The sequence below is a fragment of the Pinus tabuliformis genome, chromosome 9 (assembly GCF_031772625.1).
Source record: "Pinus tabuliformis cultivar Carrire ecotype Pingquan chromosome 9, CPIR1, whole genome shotgun sequence".
Taxonomy (NCBI): Eukaryota; Viridiplantae; Streptophyta; class Pinopsida; order Pinales; family Pinaceae; genus Pinus; species Pinus tabuliformis.
Genome location: NC_142307.1, coordinates 1,788,604,488 through 1,788,625,816, shown reverse-complemented (window position 1 = coordinate 1,788,625,816; position 21,329 = coordinate 1,788,604,488).

The following is a 21,329-nucleotide window of genomic DNA, read 5'->3' as shown; positions in this document are numbered from 1 at the left end:
TCCAAGAAGTTGATCTAGGAGCAACCCCTTCAGTACTTTGAAGCTTGCATGCCTCAATGGCAAGTTTCTCACTTCCAGCGACAGGTATACATCAATGACCTTCGACCGAAATATTTTTCGTGGTGTTCGACGCCAAGTCCTTTATTCACACCACGTGAATTGTACTGCAGTACCTTGAGGGTCATTATCATTATCGGTGATTCCTCTCGCGCTTGTTAACGGTTTACCTCATTGACCGGTAATCAAGCGATGTCTTTCCATGTTCGACTTCAGAACATTTCTCACATGGATCGACTTGTACTTAGAGTGAAGATCGAATGAGTTTGAATACCCCGGATCTAGTTTCATCCATCCGGGCTGCGATATATATTCAAGGAAAATAAAGACATTGACATGTACAGCATTGCAGCAGATAATCATCCTACCAAAAGGATGATGATTTCATCAGAATCATTAGTCTATCATCAGACGATTGTATGTTCTATGTACAGAAAAATGAATTTATAAAGCTGAGCATGGGAATGCCCGCCTCAGCTAGATCATGAAAGCAGTATGAAAAATAATTTATTGTATTGTATTTTATTACAGGTCTCCTCCCAGCATTGAATGAACTTCGGATCCTCCTGATAAAGCATTTCACCCGATAAACGGCCTCATACTTTAGGGGGCAACTGTTATAGACATTTTTGTGCCTTACAGCTATAAGCATGAAATGTCCATAATCTAAGGGATCCAAAGTCCCTAAACATGTTTTTCCTACCCCTAGAGGAACAAGGCTAACAAGCCACAGCAATTCACAGAAGTTCTCCACCAGAAACTGCTCAAAAACAAGTCAATTCAGGATCAATTCAGAGGCTCCACTAGCTGTCTGCGCTGAAATGCAGAGATTACACTGGCTAGGTGCAGTACAACGCAAGTAGAAGCACTACCAGGGTGCGCTGAGCGAGAAGTGACAAATGGCAAGATCATTCAACGAGGTGGAAAGACCCTGGAAGCTTCCAGAATCTTCTCCAATGACACTTGCCTCAAGGAATTCGACTAGTGATGAGTAAGAGGCTCTTAGTCTCCAAGTGGAAGCAAGAACTGACAGAGGGAGAGGACACTAGTCAGATCTCAAGCTGACTCATCCTCTCTCCAAACATCTATATATGGACCTCTCCTCCATGAGATCTAGAGGCTGGAATTTTGTTATTGCAAAGAATTGTTGTTGGTTTGAGATTGGAATCATTGGGTGCTTAATGCTTTGAAGGAAGGTGAAGATAGGAATTTCATTTGCTGGGAAGGAGATGTTGGATTGGAGCCCTCTGGGTTGTATCTCTTCCTGAACCTTGTTATTCATCAATAAAGCTATCTTGGTTTCTCCTATATACTGATGTATCTTTTATGTATGATTGCATTAGTATGTTTAGTTTATTTCTAATCCTGAACTAGTTATGAATATGAATCTATGTCTTTGTGTAGTGTTCTCTTCTTGTGATCTTGCAGAAACCTATTGAAGCTGGGCGAGCGAGAAGGCAAGTAGCTGGGAACTCTCAAAGAGAAGAGAAACCGGATCGAGGGACAAACGGAAGACACCGGTTAGCCCATCCATCTCTCTTCATTCTTAATTCATAAAGGAAGAATACTAGAATAGCTGTTTCTGTTTGTTGCTAAGGCACTGTCACACCTTAGGCGAATAGGATCGTCCTGCATAGGAATTTTTCCCCACAACAATTCCAAAGAGTAGTCCTCAGAATTTTCTCTGGTTTTATTCATGATTGTGTGGAAGTGTATATGGATGATTTCACAGTTTATGGAGATTCTTTTAAAGAATCACTAGAAACTTTAGTAAAAATTATAATAAGATGTAATGAAACAAAGCTTTCGTTAAGTCATGAGAAATGTTTTATGATGTTTAATGAAGGAATTGGTTTAGGTCACCATATTTCAAGAGATGGACTTAAGGTAGACTCATCTAAAGTAGAGGTCATTTCTAAATTATCAATGCCAAACTGCCAATGAAATATTAGGAATTTTCTTTGTTTTACTGGATACTATAGAATATTTATAGAAAAATTCATAAAAATTTCATCTCCACTCTTCAAAATACTTACCAAAGACTATGAATTAATTTGGGATTCTGATTGTCAAGCTGCCTTTGAAACTTTGAAAAAGAAAATCTCTGAACCATCTATCTCAAAAGGACCTAATTGGAAATTACCTTTCCATATATCAGTTGATGCTTCAGATACAACCTTAGGAGTTGTGCTAGGACAAAATGACCTTGATCCTTATGCAATATATTATACTAGTAAAAAATTAACTCCAACAGAGCTAAATTATATTATAGATGAGAAGGAGTTTTTAGCTATAGTTCATGCCATTAACAAATTCATACATTATCTAACTGGCTATGATTCACAGAGGTCATTATACCATTATATATTTAATGAATAAAGAAATCACTAATGGAAGAATAACCAGATGGCTCTTACTCTTACAAGAATTCAACATCACCATTATAGATAGACCCAGAAAACAAAATACAATTGCTGACTTTTTATCTAGAATTCAGAATGATAACAATGATCAACCTGAGGATAAATTTCCTGATGAATAAGTTTTTGCAGTATCTACTAAATCACCTTGGTATGCAGATATTGCTAACTATTTATCTATAAGGAAATTACCATTTCATTTGTCTCCTAGAGAATAGAGGAGGATAATTCACAACATCACATCTTATTCATGGACAAACAAAGAATTGTACAAAACAGGACCAAATCTCATCATCGAAAGATGTGTTCAAGAAGATGACATACCATAAATACTTAAAGCATGCCATGATGAACCATGTGAAGGACATTTTTCTGAAAAAACAACTGCTGATAAGGTCCTACTCTTAGTATATTATTGGCCTTCCATTTTCAAGGATACCAAGGAATATGTTAAGAGATGTGATAGTTGTCAGAGAATTGGGAAACCTACTCTTTCAAATTAAATTCCATTACAACCTCAGGTACTCATTAAACCATTTGAGAAATGTGCACTAGATTTTGTTGGTCCAATCAATCCACCTTCAAAACAAAAAGGTATATTTTGTTATGTACTAATTATGTCACTAAATTTTTAGAAGCTAAAGAACTTCCTTTCGATAGAGAAAATGTTGTAGTTTCATTTCTTTTTGAGGATATTTTCACTAGTTTTGGTGTCCCAAGAGAAATTGTAACAGATCAAGGAACATATTTTACATCCAGATTAGTGAAAAAGCTTGTGGAACACTGCAAAATCAAGCATCGGAAATCCACTCCATACCATCCACAAGATAATGGACAAGTTGAGTCTACAAACAAGGTGATTGAAGCAATTCTTACCAAGAATTTACACTTACATAGGAAGGACTAGGCTGGAAAATCTTCTAGAAGATTTGTGGGCTTATAGAACTACATGGAGAAGTACTACATGACATACTCCCTATGAACTTGTTTATGGGAAGGAGGTCCTACTTCCAATAGAGTTCCAGATCCAAACCTATAAAACAATAGTCTAGTTGGATCTTGAATTATCAGAAGCACAAAAGCAAAGGATGGGAAAACTCAATGAGATTGATGAAATAAGACAAGAAAACTTGCAGAAGACCAGCCTAATTTAGCAACAGAGATTGAGATGGCATGGAAAATACATTAAAGAAATAAAATTTCATCGAGGAGATTGGGCATTACTTTTCGATTCAAAGTTCAAAAGCTTCCAAGGAAACTTCCAAACTCACTGACTTGGACATTATGAAGTTGAAAATGTTTTTGACAATGGTGCAATCAGAATCAAGACTATTGACGAAGAGAAAATTCCTCTTTTATTTAATGGACATTGACTTAGATATTATCAAATGTCATTGACAAAAGAAGAATTTGTCAAAATTTTCCAAAGCAATTCAGAATTGAAGATGGTTGAGAAGAATTCTTCTTCTTTTCCACCTTAGAAATTTTAACTTTCTCTATCATAAATAAAACAAAATATAAAAATAAATAAATAACTATATATATACAAACATGAAAACCAATAAGTTGATGGAATGCTTATACAAAAAAAATTAAAGTGAAAACCAGCTCTTGTTGGCATCTTAAATTTTCTCTTCGCCATTTTTTTCTAAAAAATCCCTTTTTCTAAACATCCCTTTCTTAAAAATCTTTTCAGCTATAGAATTAGTGACTTTCTGCAGCTCGGGCAAGTTTCTGCAACTCTAATAATATTTCTGTAGCCAATCTGACAGGGACACTTGGTGGCTCAAATTGAAGAAATGATTGACTCCTTTCAAGTGAAAAGTACCTGCAAAAGACATCAAAGGACAAATAAAGGTTAGCAAATCAATCTAAGGTATGTGACACTTTAATTTTACAATAGGGGTTAACATATTTCATATATGAATTATGTGGACATAACATTACCGAAATAAAAACGAAATCATTGTAGTTCATGGATGATAGTCGCTTGTCAAATCCATTATAGTCTGCCACCATTTTAACTCCTATCTCGTCCTCATTTCGAATCCATCGATTTGATCACCGAATCATTGAATTAAATGCATTCAAATGACTAAATCATCTCTATAAACCTTCATTATACTCACTCGTTCTCTCATTCTTCCAATTCATACAGTCTCTCCATCCCATAGAGAAACCCTACTAAGACCATTTTCCCTGTCAAGTAAACAGTTCTTGAGACAAAACATCTCTCACCATGGGTGTTATTACTTGAACAAAACCAACAGGAAGGAAACTTTTAGAATGATACTCTTAGATCAGAGAATTGTTATAGAAAGTTCAGTGGTTAAATTTCATAGAAAAGTTTGATGGTTTCCACAAGGAGGTGACAAAAACCTTTGCACGATCTTTTGATGGAACAAAGGTTGAAATAGGCAATGTCAAGTTCACAGTAACAAAGTCCTTGATTGTAGAAGCCACTGAATTGCCTAGAGTTGGAGAAAAGTGGTTCAAAAATAGAGGAATCGAAGGGGAATATTGGAAAATTTTCTTGAAAAACCCAAGCATGGATACTACCATCTTCAGAAAAGGTATTCCTAGTTCTTCCCTCAAAAGTAAATGGAGAAATTTGCTCCTTGTCCTTCAGAAATTTGTTACTTGTGAAGGTTGATTTGGGTGTATGTTTTTCTATCACATTAGGATATTGATGAATTTCCTTGAAGAACATCAAATGAATCTTCCATACTTTCTGTTTCATAGCCTTAAGAAAATTTTACTAAATGTTCAGAAGAAAATCCATCTTATACACAACAAAATGTACCATCATGGATTGATAAATATCTTGATTCAGATTCATCTTCAAAGCATAGGTGACAATTGGGAAAATTTTCTACTAAGAAATTATGTTGAAGAGGAAACCCCTAAACAGCCAAGTGGTAGGAAAAACCTAAGGGTAAGAAAGAGAAAAAGGGAAATGGTAATAGAACAAAAGCCATAGTCTCAACAAGAATTGTCAGAGGATGATCTACCAGTTGTAGAAATTTTGTAGAAAATGAACAGAGAATGTCTTAGAAGAAAGAAAGCCAAAAAGGAAGTAGAGGTTTTACCTCAAACAAAAATCCTTCCTCAGAAACAAAATTCAATAACTAAAGAAAAGAAAATTCAAGGGTTGCCAACCACAGGTTTGAGAAGAAGCACCAGATTGAACACATTCAAAGAAGCAACCTAAGGAGTTGTAGAACATATAGATCTTGAGTTGAAAGAACAATCTGAAGGTCTTGAGAGCTCTCTGGGAGAATCATTGAGATTGTGACCAAGTGTATCACCACCTCCCTTTAGTTCACCTCCAAGAAGTCCGGTAAAAAGCCCGGGTATTGATCCTATTCAACAAGAAATTTATGATCACATATAATCATTAGAAGGAAAGGAAGCAACAACCAAGGATCAATCTAAATCCCAGAAGAAGGAAGTAACCAATTTAATGAGCAGCAAAAACCTCCAGCATCTAATGCCTTGAAACAAGAAATCTTTGAGCTGGAGACATTAAACAGTGTTATGAAACCAGCTCACAAAAAGATAGAAAAGATAGATGAACGCCTTAGAATTTAGCCTCTTCGAGGGGGAAACCTCCTTTACATTACACAAATGAACAATTCTTGGATGATACAAATGACAAGACCTCCTTTCTATATATAGGAGTCTAAGGGGTCATAATATAATCAGAGCTGACATAAAAATAATAATGTAAGGGCACAGTAATAATAATAGTGGGCTTCTATGGGGCACAATAATAACAATATGTGGACTACATGGGTACAACAATATAATAAGGGGGTTGTACTAATAACAATAAGGGGTTACACTAGTAGTATATGGATCTAACATGCCCCTCTCCTTCAAAAAGTGTTGTCCTCAACACTTGAGTAGTTCTTCATGCTTCTGTATAAAATTCTTGTCCTCCCATGTGGAATCTTTAGCGGGTAAGTTCTTTCACTTGATGAGATACTCTAAAATTGATTGATTTCGTAGCTATTGGTTTCTTGTTCTTGTGACTGCCCCAGGTTCCAAGATGATTTTTCCTTCCTCTTCAAGTTTTGGCAATATTGTTTAAATTGGGATCTTCTGCAACTTTTGATTGAGTGGCCACACTTCTTCGTCATTCTTCGTTTCATCCCTTGCTTCGTTTATCCAATATGTTTGGATAATAGAAATAACACAAAACAATGCTTCCACATCCTCATCCTTTCTTGAGAGTGCATCTGCAACAAAATTTTGCTTCTCTTTTCTATAGATGATGTCAAAGTCATAACCCAACATATTTGTGACCCATTTTTTCTTTTCTTCTAAAGATAATATTTGTTCTAAAATGTATTTAGGACTATCATGATCCATTTTTACCTTGAAGTCTCTTCCCATTGGGTAAGGTCCTGATTTTTTAAGTGCATGTAGTATTGACAACATTTCCTTCTCATAAATATCTTGCTTGAGAGGTAGCCATAAAAATACCCAATCACTTACATCAAAACATTTTTCACTATGATGTTGATATACCTATTCTTTCATTCGATTATGCACCAAAGTGGTGTTATCCTTTAAAAGTTGGAGAACTTGTTGTTGATGCTCTATGTGATCTTTCACTGCTTGAACCTTTTTCTTCTTGACATTTCCTTCTATCTTTAGAGTTTGAGGAGTGGTAATTTCTTCCAATGCTTTACAAGATATGGTCAGATTCATTTCTTGATGCTCGATGTGATATTTCACTTAAACATTTTTCTTCTTGATATTTCCTATCTTGATAGTTTGAGGAGTCGTAATTCTGACCAATGCATTACAAGATATGGTTGGATTCATTTCTTCTTTCTCGATGTGATCTTTCACTTCCTGAACCCTTTTCTTCTTGATATGTCCTATCTTGGGAGTTTGAGGAATGGTAATTCTTGCCAATGCTTTACAATATATGGTCGGATTTATTTTTCCTTTCTCTGGGGTTGGTTCCTGGTGTATATCCTCTTCTTTTGATGTTTCTTGATCCGTTTCTTCCTCCTCTTCATAATCTATGTAAAATAATTTCTTCTCAACACACTTATGACTTTTAGTGTATTTGCTACCACAGTTGTAACAAAGCCCTTTTTCTCTTTTTCTTCCAATTGTTGTGGTGTCACCCTTGTAGGTTGTGGAAGGCTAGGAGAAGAAACACTTCCATAATTATAGTCATGAGTGGTGGGATTCCTTATTTCCATAATTTCTCTTTCAATTTTTCTTGCCCACTTGAATGCTTTCTCCAATGAATAAGGTTCCCAAAGACGAACCTCATGTTGAATGTTATCCTTTAAAGTACCTATGAAGACATCAATCCATTGCTTCTCTGAAATATCATTTACCCTTATATTCAATTTTTGAAAGTCCTCAATGTGCTCTGTCATTGAACCCTTTTGTTTTAGATTTATCAATTAGCTAAAGAAGGTGTTTCTCTTTGTATCCTCATAATGTGCTATCATTTCCTCCGTGAAAATTGACCATGTGACAAGTGATTTACAACAACAAAGCCCTTTATACCATAAAAATTGATTCGGTTTTAAATAATTAGATGCAATACATACCTTTTGTAATAGTGGTACACCATGTAGATCGAAATATTTCTCCATCTGTAGTATCCACTTTACCAGATCCTTGCCATCAAACATCCTCATCTTGCTTTTTCTTAATTTTAGGAGCTCGAACTTGAAACGACTATAAATTTCTAATTTTGGATCATCCAATTTTGAAATTGCGTTTTGCAATAGCCCTCTGTGTCCACTTTCCAATGCCACCAGTCTGATCAAAATTAGATTCTCCAAGGAAGAGTTATGGAAAATCTCCACGGTGACCTGATTATAGACTAGTTCAGTAGAGCGAAATTGTACGACGTGCCACGTGTCACTGTTTCGACCTTAGTACCTGAAACTGAGACAGAGGAAACTACTGTCCATCCTCTTTTTGGAACTTCTTACGAAATGTCAACCTGATGCTCAAAACAAAAGTTATGACTATTTTCCCCAGATCACCTGTTTGGAATGTAATTCTGGAGTCTGCAAAAAGGCCAACTTCCTCAGACGATATCTCTGCCAATATAGCATGAAAAGCTCCAAAATTTGGACCTGAGATTCATAACAATTCTAACCCAAATGGGATTTTTTTTGCGTCTGAAACGTTGCAGAAAAAAAGTTATAGTGCAAATTCCATGATTACCTATTTGGAGCAGTGAAACCCTAGAATCCAAAGCTCTGGTACCAAATGTTATGAAACCAACTCACAAAAAGATAGAAAAGATAGATCAACGCCTTAGAATTAAGCCTGTTCGAGGGGGAAACCTCCTTTACATTACATAAATGAACAATTCTTGGATGATACAAATGACAAGACCTCCTTTCTATATACAGGAGTCTAGAGGGTCATAATATAATCAGAGTTGACATAACAATAATAATGTAAGGGCACAATAATAACAATATGGGGACTACATGGGCACACCAATATAATAATGGGGTTGTACTAATAACAATAAGGGGTTACAATAGTAGTATAGGGACCTAACAAATAGGTACCTCAAAAATGAAAATAAAACACTGAAGGCACAAAATGGAATTCAAATCGCCAAAATTGACAACCTCATTCTGCACTTAAGTCAATGGTATAAAAAGAACAATAAATTGAAGAAAGAAAACATGGCCATGAAAAGAGAAATCATTAACCCGAAGTATAAGATCCTTATGAGGAAACCAAGGATGGAAGTGACTTCTAAGAAGTAGAAGGAAGTGAAGTATGGATGTGCTAGAAAAGATATACAAGAGAATGACAATGTTGTGTTGTATGAGGACATAGAAAACCTCCAGTGTGGGGGAATGTAGAGTCCAAGAACTACTTTATCCTAAGATCCTTTTTGTCCATGTTACTCCCTTTTTCCTATTCCTATCATCCAAATAAATGCAATAAATATAAGGTTTTGTTAAGGTAAGAATTCATATGTCCTCTTTTTCTTGTTTTATCAATATACCTTATTGCTTTATTAAAGTTTATGTGCGGCTACAAAATTGACCTGATTCTGTAGCTAATCCACAGATCCGCAACTACTTTCACTGTTGATAGGGTTTGGGTGTGCCATCTCAACAAAGGAGTATATGGGTAGATAGGGAATGATATTATCATGGATTTCTTCCTGTTTACTCGAGCTAATCCATCAAGATATTCACACTACAACATGATGAACCATGACAGTCAACCGCAAGATAACATGTTGGAACATAGTTTGAGTTTCAAAAGATACTATTGATTTTCTTTCTCAATAGAAAATCGATGAACAAGCGATATGATTTTGTTTTCATAAGGATTGTAGTGAAGACCTATAGGATTGAATTTCTTAAGTTGTTAATTAAAAACTCTATAAGAACAATTCGAGCTATGTGTAAAGGTGCACCACCGTATGTAATTTTGAAGCATCCTATAGAAACTCTTTTCCGATTAATGCAAATATATTGGTTCATACATTTTATGTGTTGTTGATTAAAGCTACTGACTGCCTCGTGGAGGGCCCCTACATGCAGATCAGGTCTTTTATTCACTACAATTAAATTTCCTTTTATTTCATAGATTTAGTTTATGGATGCTCTGTTTTTATATTTTTAGGAGGTAGTTCAATGGAGTTTGCAACTAGGCTCACTTGATTGATCTTTGTATCAGTAATATCATTTGCTTTATACCAAGCATAACTCAATAATCATGTTTGCTTCATACCTATCATAACTCAATCATCTCATTTTCTTTATATCTAGTATAACTTAGTCATTTTGTTTCATTCATAGTTTAGTTATTTCATAGATTAGTAATCTTTTTTATTCTTTATTTTTGCATTGAATGAATTTGTAGTAGATAATAGTGATATTCTTTCTCAACATCTGAGCTCAAGAATATTTAGTTTTTCAAATTGATAAAATAGGATTTTCTTTATGTCATTTCATGTTTTCATAATTAGCTTTGTTTAGCTGCAGCATAAAAATCCAAAAACAATTGATAAGTTGAAAAGTAGATTAAATTAATATATTCATTAAAAAAAGTTTAGATCATTATTCAGCAATTCTAAAAATCTCAATCCAATTCAAACTATCTCTAGAGATATCATTTAGAGTAATCAATTAACAAATCTTAAAAATAACATCCTAGTATATAATAACATCATCTCAATACTGATTCTAGAGTTTGAAATTAATTTAGATAATAATAACATAATCACATTAATGACATAAAACGACTTCTAACACATACATTGCACTTGTACTTCATCAGTTTACCTACCATGGTCGATAATTTATGCTTACAATTTAAGAACATTAAATTGACTAAACAGACCACTAGCCCAATTCTTTGCAAAATTTGAATATTTCCACTATATATGGGTGTCGATTTGGCACATGAACCCATTTTCAATGAGCTTCTCTTTGTATTAACATCGAGATAAACATTCTATTGCACTTGAAACTTTTTATGTAGGCTTTGCCGGTTTGCATAACTTTTCTGCCTATCCTGGGTAACGCTTAAATTTTTCTTGATATTGATCATTTCCTACTACATTTCTTTTAACAAGTTTATCCCAACAATTAATCTATTCATTGGATAATCCCAAATGATATGGTTTTTGCATTTCCTTCCATAAAGTGCCTCAAAAAGGATCATTTCCAATGACTCTTGGTAGCCATTGTTGAATGAAAATTCTACCAGTGGAAGATAGTCTTCCCACTTTCTTGGCTAAGGCATCACTTACACCATCAACATGTCCTCCAATATTTTATTCATCCTTTCTGTTTGACCACCAGTTTGAGGATGGTAAGCTTTGTTGAATGCTAACTGAGTTCTAAATCCCTCAAACAATGCCTTCCAAAATTTTGAATTGAACTTGCCATCTTTGTCTGATATTATATTTTTGGGAACTCCATGCAACATGGTTATCTCCTTTATGAATATTTGGGTTATATTTATTACCTTATGAGTGGACTTAACAATGATAAAGTGAGCCACCTTGCTTAGCTTATCTACAATCATTATTATAACATCAAGTTGTCTAGTTGTGCTGGGAAATCATGTAAAGAAGTCCATGGATGTAACCTCCAATTTCCATTCCAAAATTGGATTTGGTTGTAGTAGTCCAGTTGGGTCCCTACTCTCCACCTTTACTTGTTGGCATTCTGATTATTTCATAAGGTACTCTGCAATATCCTTCTTCATTCCTGGCCAAAAGTATGTCCTCTTCATGGTCGCCATCATATTTTGATATCGAGGGTTACTTGAGTAAGGTATTTTGTGGAATTAATTATGTTGACTTTCCTTAATTCTTTGACATTGGTAACACACTTCATGTTCTTAAACATTAATATCCCCTCTTCATTGAGTTGATAACTTTTACTCAGTGATCCATCTAATTGTTTCTATCAACAATTCTTTACAAATTTATAATGCTCATTATTCAATAACCCTTCTTTAATTCTCTCTTTGAGGTCAAATGAGAAGATGTTTATGACTACCAAGTGAACCTCTCACAAATTTATGCTAAGTACATTTGCCACTTCATGATATTTTCCTTTAATGTACATGATTTCAAAATTAAATTCAATGATCAAAGCCAACGACCTAGCATGTCTGGCATTTAGTTTGGGTTGGTCAAAAAACCATATCAAACCACCATGATTAGTCATTGATGTAAACCTTCTCCCCAATAACTAATGTCTCTACCTTTTTAGTGTGGGCATAATAGCTTCCAACTCTAAATCGTGGGTGAAATAGTTCCTTTAATTCTCATTCAAATTTTTGGATTAATAGTTCATCACATGCCCTTTATGCATCATGTGTCCACCAATTCCTCAGTGAAACATATATCCTTTTCTAGGTTATAAATTCTGAAGATAGGTGCATGGGTGAGAAAATTATTCAATTGTAAAAAATAGTTGCACATTCAAATGTCCACCAAAATTTTACTCCTTTTCTCTGCAATGTAGTGAGGGGATGCCTAGTTTTTGAGAAGTTTCGAATGAATCTTCAATAGTGACCAATTCATCCCATAAATGATATAACTGATGTCACATTTTGGGGTGTGGGCCAATCCACTATTGCGTTGATCTTCTCTAGATCCACAACCAATCCCTCCTTTGAGATTACATGACCCAATAGTTAACATGGGCTTGGAAAAACTTGCGCTTACTAATCTTGGCATATAATTTATGTTTTATGAGGAATTGTATAACAGCCTTTAGGTGGTCCTCGTGCTTATTTTCATTCTTTAAATAGACCAGGATTCCATCTATAAATAATAGCACAAATTTATCCAGGAATGGCCTGAGCACATTGTTCATAAGGAACATAAAATTTGTTGAGAATTTGTGAGTCTAAATGGAACCACTGTGAATTCATAGTGTCCATACCTCATTTTGAATGAAATCTTGTGAATGTCCTCCTCCTTGATTTTGACATGATGGTAACTTGACCCTTAAATCAATCTTAAAACACACTACAACCCCTCTCAATTGATCAAAAGGATCATCAATCTTGGGCACTGGGTACTTATTCTTTATAGTATCCTTATTTAATTTCCTATAGTAAATATACAAACATAGTGTTCCATCCTTTTTCTTAACAAATAATGCACGAGCTCCCCAAGGTCATACACTGGACCAAATATACCATTTTTCCATCAATTCTTTGAGTTGCAATTTCAATTCAATAAGATGAGGAATGATTATTCGATATGGGGATTTCACTACTAGGATTGTTCCCATAATCTTTTTGATTGTGAAGTCAATTTCTCAGTTGGGCAAGAGTTTTGGCAATCCTTTTGGAAATTTTCATTGAATCAGCTAAAATTTGGACAATTTGTGAAGGGGTTTGCATTGGTTCCTTTCTCCTTTCTGATTTGAATGACATAATGGGAACAACCCTTCTTGCTACACCTCTTCACCTACATCTCAAAGATCATTCTAACTATTATTGGCCTTTTCATACCTTGCAACACAATTGAATCATCCTCATCATTTAGAAATTCCAACACCTTGTTGCAATCCACCTTTGTCTTGTGGGCTTCCAGCCAATCCATATCTATCACAACCTCATATGATCCTAAAGACAACAAATTTATTTTGACTATTGTAGTGATGCTCCCGAGTTGTACAGGGTAGGATTCAATCATCTCTTTTATTCTTCTCTTTATTCTCATGGCCAGTTGAACAAGCCATCATTCCACATGGATTTTCTTCTAAAATTCACATTTTTCCTCAACCTTAGGACTTATATAACTAAAATTGGATCTTGGATCAATTAAAATTGAGATTGGAGAGTTTTCTATTATACATTCCATTTGAATGATTGCTGCTTGTTGCTCTTCCTGACTATTATTCAATGTTGTATATATTTAGGGGATTTTTTGGGCCACATCATTCACAGTTGTTGCCTCATGTGTGATGTCCAACTTTTCACTAGACTTTTGTAGGTCAGGGTAATTTTTCATTAGGTGGTTTTCTCTTCACTCCTAACACTAATAGCCTCCTTTCATCTTTTCATTCCCTTTTTTCTGGGGCTCCTTTTAATTGATAGTGGAGTTTTGTTGATGCTCACCTTTGGTGAAGCTATCAAACATTCCTTTTTCTTTCTTCCTCCAGTCAGCCTTGAGTTCAGTCTTGTCCTTACAATATTCATAACAGTGCTTAGTCTTCTGGATGACCTCCTACAGGGTCCTAGGATTATCAATTTCTATTCTTTCTTAGTATTCTGATGGTAATATGCTAACATACCTCTAGATCTTATTCTTATCATCCCTGATGTAAGGCACATACCTTAGTAGCTCCAAGAATTTGTTGGTATATTCTTCGGGCGTGATCTTCCCCAATGTGTGCTTGTAAAACACCTTGGCTCTACTTTCATATTATTTCTCAGGTAGGTAATTTTCTTGGAAGTACTTTTCAAACTTCCTCTAGGTCAACTCCTTCTCTCTAATGTCTTTGATGCTATTTATATCCTCCCACCATATATTGGTGTTTTCATTTAAGCTAAAAATAACCAACCCGGCCTTCATGCATCAATATAGTGATACATCTTGAAGTACTTATTTATTCCGAAAATCCAAGCCTCTATTTCCTCTTATTTCTTTACCTCTCCATCAAAGGTTGGGGATTTTTATTTCTCGAATTCCACTTGTATGGGAGCTTTTCTACTCTTATTTTGATGATGATATCTAGTAGTTGTATTATCCAATGATTGGCTAGGGCTTCTTAATTCTATTTCTAGGGAGATGAGTATTTATGTTTCTCCTTCTGCATGTCTTCTCCTCTTTCTTGACCAAATTTCTTATGCCTTTGCATCATTCCATTTGTGCTTGTAGATTTATAATGGGTTATCCTTAAGATTTTTCTTGTCCTAATGGTTAGCACCAACTTCCTACTGTCTTTGCCTTTTTAGTTGAGATAAGATTTAAAATATTATGGCATTTACATATGTTCAATCTCTCATAATGTTTTCATTATGTTCCTTGAAACTTCTTATTTTAGCTCTTAAACTTCTTAGAATGTCTATTAGTTCTGGAGTGTATTCTTATTTCCCATGTGATTTTTCTTCAAGTCTCTGTTTGGTTCTATTCATACCATGTTGGCCAAATCTACTATTCATCCTTTACTCCTTCCTTATAGTATCTAGCTACCTGTCAATCTTTCTTTACATATATACAAACGTTAGCCATCGATACAAAACATGCATTTGGCCCAAATTACTTCTTCTCCTTGGTCTACATTATTCTTTACAATCAATCAACATGCAACCATGTTCAAGTAGTAAGCCTATAACCCATGCATTACAACATTTTGTAGTCATCATAAAGGAAAACTTAACAAATTAGGCATATTATGTATATCAATCAATCATGTAGCATGTGCATGCGGGCCTTTAGAGGTCTAGAGTGTGAACTTGTTTCTCTAATACCACTTCATAACACACCTCCTCCCAAATCCTTACCAAAACATAGGTTAAGAGGAGATGGTTACTATGTTGAACCCAAGATTCAAGGTATCGTTAAGAAAATGTGGTCTAAAATTTCAATCCTTTCATCTCCCTTAGAGCCTTGGTTTCACATCACCATTGCGTTCATCTTGTCAAGAAAATTTTGGTGATATAAAATTTTACCTCAATCCGACCTTTGGATCAAGAGATGTGACCATTACAATTTTGGCGAATTAGGGAGTGCCACATCAACATGTTGGTCACATGGAAACCACATAGTTATACCCACCTGGCTAATTTCCCAGTTCCACTTCAAAATTAATGATTGGTTCCTCACTTGTTCATGGGTTTGCATTCCACACCCCTGTGCCATATGTCTAGGAAACCCCCCTTCGAACCTCCAAGGAATAACCTATGATGTACCTCGCTTCAAACCTATGGGGAATAACCTTTGAGGAATAACATACAATGTACCCTACTTCATTCATCCCTAGGAATAAACTTTGATGTTTCTGCTTTATTCATCCTGGGAATAATCTCTAGCGTACCCTGCTTCGAACCTCTAAGGAATAGCCTTCGATGTACCCCACTTCAAACCTCTCAGGAATAACCTCTGATATGCCATGCCTCATTCATCCTGGGAATAACCTCCAATTCTCTCACTTCATTCATCTCAGGGAATAACCTCCAGTGTACCTCGCTTCATTCATCCTAGGGAATAACCTCAAGTGCTCTTACTTCATTCATCCCAGGAAATAACCTTCGGTGCACCTTTTTGATTCATCTAAGGGATTAATTTCTGGTGTACCCCACTTCGAACCTTCAAGGAACAACCCTCGGGATAGATATTGCAACTGGAAACCCCATACCCATTTCCCCGACTCCTCATTAATAAGCTCCCTGCTTCTTGCATTCGGGAACAAGATCTCTGAGCCGATGTCATCCTGGGTCTCCCTCAACCATTGATTTCTCACAGTCAATCACATACATTGATCTCCCTTCTTAACTCTCTACTAACCCTTATCCATAATTTGCGCATGTTCATGTGTCACAGTCGTATGTCTTAGCGATCTGGTGATCTATTTTTGTATGATCAGTTTTGCTATGCTAATAACAATTACATACTTCTAAACATATACTTTCTTATTACTTCTTGTACTAGGGTTTCGTTAGTTGTTTGTGCATGTAAACAGGAAATTTCCTTAAGTTTAAAATAACATTCATGAGTAAAATAGCTTCAAACACAAATACTGAATAACAAACATTTAAAGTATAGAAAACCATCAAAGAGACACTTTAACACAGTGTTTTGATGAAGGCGTTCACCCCTCCTAGGCTACATCTCCTTGGTACAGCTTCCATGGCTTGGGCCTCTATATTAGGTGAATGTGGAAAAATTTTGTTTTACAAAGCTCTATGGCTTACCTGCACCAATGTGTTCAGAATGTCCAAATTAGCCAAAAACACCTATTTTTGTGCTCCATTTGGTCAAAAATTACCGTCTCTATGACTCAAACAATCTTTTCCTAGAAAAGCTCTGTTAAGGCGGTTAAGGCGTATGGTTTGTGTGCTGGAGGTCATGGGTTTGACCCCGACTTCCACCAAATTATTGTTGAACTGAACTCTATTTAGGCTGTTGGGAGGTGCCATGTGCCAACCTCTGCGCTTGCCACATGGCATTCTTCCATTGGTCCTTAAATAAACCAATCACATTGCACCAACAAACCACTGTACAACCCAATCAAACAATGCCACTTGTCCTCCTTGGATTCACCATTGACCATGCCTAATCATTTGCCACATCAGCAATATAGACTGCTGACTTTGCAGTGACTAGGCATTTTTTTTTGCAAATTTCGCCTTTTCAGCAAAGTGATCAAAACATAATAACTTTCTCATATGAACTCAGTTTTCAACAAAACAAGTTTTTTTACAATCATTTTTTCGAGATGGAAGCGGTCATTTAGGTTTTGAACCTTTCTAAGAATTTTGATTTATGAGCTAAATATTGAGCACCTGATCATTCCTCCCCACTAGAAGCCTTTTGGACCCCAAAATATACTATCAATTGTTCAGCAGGTGAGGGTACAACTCCCTCACCTTCTCGGTCTGCCACCATTTGGTTTCAGAAGGCTTTTGTCCCTAGAGTCCCACTCTAAGGTATTCAACATCCCCTCTCTTCGAAGTCTTGCTTCTATTGTCAAGTTTGAGATCCTGTTGAAGTTCATCAAGATATTCTGGAAATAAATCATCTATTGATGGAAGTTGAACATGCTCTCCTTGATCATCAATCAAAGGAGGCTCAAAAAATCTCAAATTATCAACATTAACAACAGAGTATATTTGCATATAAGGAGGGAAATCAAGCTTAAATGCATTGTTACCAATCTTTTCCATAATTTTAAAAGGACCATAACGGATTGGTTTAAGCTTTTTACCTTCCCCTTGAAGTATCGCTTTTCTAATGTACAACCAAACTTCATCACCAACTTGAAATTTATGATCAACCCAGTGTTTGTCATGCCTTGCCCTGTAGCTGCTTTGACTTTTCTCAAGATGTTCTTGCACTATATGATGTATCAACTGAATTTCTCTATGAGCTTCCTTGCCTTATCAATGTCACTGTGACCATCGATTGCGACATCTTTCTCAAAGTTGAAGTACAATGGCGACCTCGGAAAGTACCGATAACATGCCTCAAATGGCGATGTGTTTATGGAAGAATGCTTTTGCATGTTGTATGTAATGCAACTGTTTATCCCACAACTTGGGATATTTGCTGCAATATCGTCTAAGAAGATGAAAAATTGCTGGATTGACCACCTCGGTTTGTCCATTTGTTTGTGGACGAAAGGTTGTACTCTTCTTCCACTTTGTGTCCATCATGTCCAACAAATTTGACCAAAAATTCCCAACAAAACAAGAATCTCGATCACTTATGATAGAAGTAGGAACACCAAAATGAACCCAAATGGTTTGGAAGAAAATACGAGTTGTTTGTTCAATTGTAATTTTCATTTTACATGTTGTTAGTACGCACATATTATTGAACCTATCTACAACTACATACAATTAATCATGACCTTTCCTTGACAATGGAAGATCTCCTACAAAATCCATTGAGATACTCTCCCATGAATGTAAAGGTATTAGATGTGGAGTGTATAAACCAAGTTTCCTATTTCTATGGTTACTTGTAGCACATAAAGAACATCCTCTTATGAAATAAGAAACATTATCCAACATGCATGGCTAATAACAATACCATTGAAGATTTGGTATTGTCTTGCCTACACCAAAGTGTCCAGCAAACAATGAAGTGTGAGCCTCCCTTATGATATTGTTTCTTTCTCCCTATGGAATACACAACTTTCCCAAGTGATACAACAAACTGTTATGTACATGATAATCCAACTCTTCAATTTTATTTCCTTGACTCAAGCTTGCATATACTTCTTCAAAGTAACTATCATTTGCATATTGTTCTATGCAACCTTCAAGAAAAACAGAATTATGCTTGATTATAACAGATGAATTTACAATAGGCCTTGAAAGCATATCAACTACCTTATTGTAGATTCCCTTTTTATACCTGATAACCAAATGAAATTGTTGTAGAAAACCCATCGATCTGAAATGTCGTGATTGCTGCAACTTTGACTATGACTGTAAGTACTACAATGGTTGATGGTCAGTATGGATGATGATCTCCTTCCCCATCAAATAGTGCTTCCATTTCTTAACAATTTGTACGCATGCGTAAAGTTCTTTTTCATATGTGAGACAGTTAGTTACAACTCCATTAAAAATTTCAGAATGAAATGAAATGGGCTTACCATGTTGCAATAGAACTACTCCCATGGCATAATCACTTGCATCTGTTTGAATCTCGAATGACTGTCTAAGATTCAGAAGAGCTAATACCAGTTGAACTTATATTTTGCTTCAAAGCATCAAATTCTTTCTGTTTTACATATCCCCAATGGAAGAATTTCTTGACACTTTTCAATATATGTAATGGAGTTGCAATGGAAGAAAAATTAGCAATAAACTTTCTCCAATATTGTGTTGCCCCTAAAAAGCTTCTTACCTTTGTAACTGTATTGGGCTTGGGGCAATTCAGAAAGACCTCAACCTTAGAGGGGTTGATCGTCATCTCACCTCCTCCAATAATGTGTCACAAATACACTAAAGGAGTGTTGCCAAATTCACACGTCGACATCTTTAACAACAATTGTTCTTTTCTCAAGACATCAAGTACTTTGTTTAAATGCATGACATGTTCATCTCTTGACTTGTTGAATATGAGGATATCATCTAAGTAGACAATCACAAAATCATCTAGAAATGGTCTAAATACATCATTCATTAACCTCATGAAAATAGCTACAAAATTCGTAAGACCGAAAGGCATAACAAGCCACTCAAACAATCCTTGTTTATATTTAAATGCGGTTTTCCAAATGTCTTCTTCAGCTATCCTAACTTGATGATAACCAATTCATAAGTCTAACTTACCAAAATACTTTTCATACCTCAACTAATCAAGCAAATCATCAATTCTTGGGAGTGGATAACGATTCTTTACCATGATTTTGTTTAGTGCACGGAAATCCTCACACATGCACCAAGTTCCATCATTCTTTGGCACCAAGACAATGGGTGAACCACATGGCAAAGGAGATGTGCGTATGATACCTTTGTTCGACAATTCCTGAATTTTATTTTTTATTTCCAAGCCCTCCATAATCAAAATGGGATACATGCCTATGTTTGGAACACGTTTGGAAGTGCAACATCTTGTTGCAACTAAATCTCATGCTGAATTCCCCTCTTAGGAGGTAACCCCTTTGGTTCCTGAAACATCTCGCCATGCTTGCTTACCACATCAAACAAATCAGATTTCAATTTATCATCAAAAAATTCAAAAGATTCATAATTAATATCATTCTTTTTCTTGATCATGAGAAGCACAAAATTTTTATTTTCATTTACTAGTCTCTTCATCTTCCCTGCATTAACCAAAGAAATGTTCATCTTTTTGTGATGAGCTCTCACTATGTACTCCACCCCATTCTTGAGCAATATGTATTTGTTGTCATGGCGATAAAATATTGCTTTCCTATCATACAAATAAGGAGTACCCAAAATGATTCCTAAGATGTCAAGTGGAACTACATCTAACTCAACTTCATCAATTAACTTTTCAGTAATGGCGAACTTGAATAAACACTTCCTTGTAAAATGTAGGTTTGCATTGTTAACTATCCAACTCAATGGATATGGCTTATGATGAGGTACAGTTTCAAGGTTTATTTTTTTAACCAAGTTTTCTGAAATCAAGTTTGATTGTCACCCACTATCAAATAATGCATCAATCTTTGTATGATTTGAAATCACTCTTACGTGAAACAACTCTATTCTTGATTGTTCATTTGGAGTGTTGTTTTGACTATGTGATGAACTAGTCCCTGTAACAGACTCTTTCCCTTTTGTAACCATGACTGAAACTTGGTCTCATAACCAAAATCTGAATCAAGGTCATGTTGTGTGGTAGCGGTCATCTTTTGTTTTCCCATATTGTTTTGTTTCTTAGGCCTTAATTTAGGATGCAATTTCTACCAGTGGGCTTCATCATGCCCCTCTTTGGAAGAGTATTTGCATGTGATTTTATCCCCTTCTTTCTTCACACTTGAATTTTTCTTTCCCTTCCATTTTCTACCATTTTATTTCTCCTTACCCTTGAATGGCTTCCTCTTATTACCCTCTTCCTGAATGTTCTTTCCTCTAGATTCAAGGTACATGGCTCGCACACATACCTCATCTAAATTGTTTGGATTGAACATAAGAATAGTATGTTTCAAA